The sequence below is a fragment of the Citrus clementina genome, unplaced genomic scaffold, assembly GCF_000493195.1.
Source record: "Citrus clementina cultivar Clemenules unplaced genomic scaffold, Citrus_clementina_v1.0 scaffold_1, whole genome shotgun sequence".
Taxonomy (NCBI): domain Eukaryota; kingdom Viridiplantae; phylum Streptophyta; class Magnoliopsida; order Sapindales; family Rutaceae; genus Citrus; species Citrus x clementina.
This window is the reverse complement of record NW_006263303.1, coordinates 18711286-18712241: the sequence shown is the minus strand read 5'-3', so window position 1 is coordinate 18712241 and position 956 is coordinate 18711286.

Here is a 956-nt window from a genome sequence, read left to right as displayed (position 1 = left end):
TAGGAGCTCGAACTCATGACCTCACAATTGTGAAGTTTGAGTTGTAAATCCTAGTGGCTTTGGTCATTTCTAATTGGAACTAGCTCATTGCAGTGAATGTTTTGGTAAGCTACCAGACCCACCCAATCCATGCTGGGCCTTGGTTTCAAAAAGTATGAGATGTCCCATTTTCGTCACCATCACATGCACACAGCACAACCATACTCTTTCAATTGGTAATGCGGCATAAGAACGCATATAATTCCGGCAAGTGTTTATCTGTTGTTCTATGGGTTACAATCGGCATAAATTTCGATTTATTAATCACAATTTTCTTTTTTGTCACATTTTCTAATTTTGTAGGTTACATTTTCTAAGTTTTGCGCTACCCATCTCAAATTCAAATATAAATTCACATACGTAATAATAAACTCGTGGCAAATAACCCAAAAAAAAAAAAATTGTGATCTATAACCAAAAAATTGTAACTATTGCAATGTACAAATGTTGTAGTGTAATTTCACCTAGCAAGGTAGCTAACTAGCCATAGCATCTAGATTAAGTTTAATTATATGTGGCTCGAATAATTATGAGCAAATAGATTGTCTCTACTCTAAATATTGGTGGGAAAGGCATACTCTCATATGTCCACCAAGAATTGAAACATTTCACTTAAAGAGGAAATGACAATCACTCAGCCAATGAGTGCTTATCAAACACTTCAATTAATATACTTATAAAATTAAACAAAACCTCTTTATCTGATATTAATTATTTTATGACAATCACTTAGCCAATGAGTGCTTATCAAACACTTCAATTAGTATACTTATAAAGAAAAATTTTATATTTACAAACGGTGTAGTTTATTTGGTTTATCAAATCTTCTACTTGTTCTAATGCTATGCTTCATTATAGACGACAAAAATTTAGAAAGCGATTTTGCTTTCTCTAAAGTTTTTGTAAATGAAAAAAGA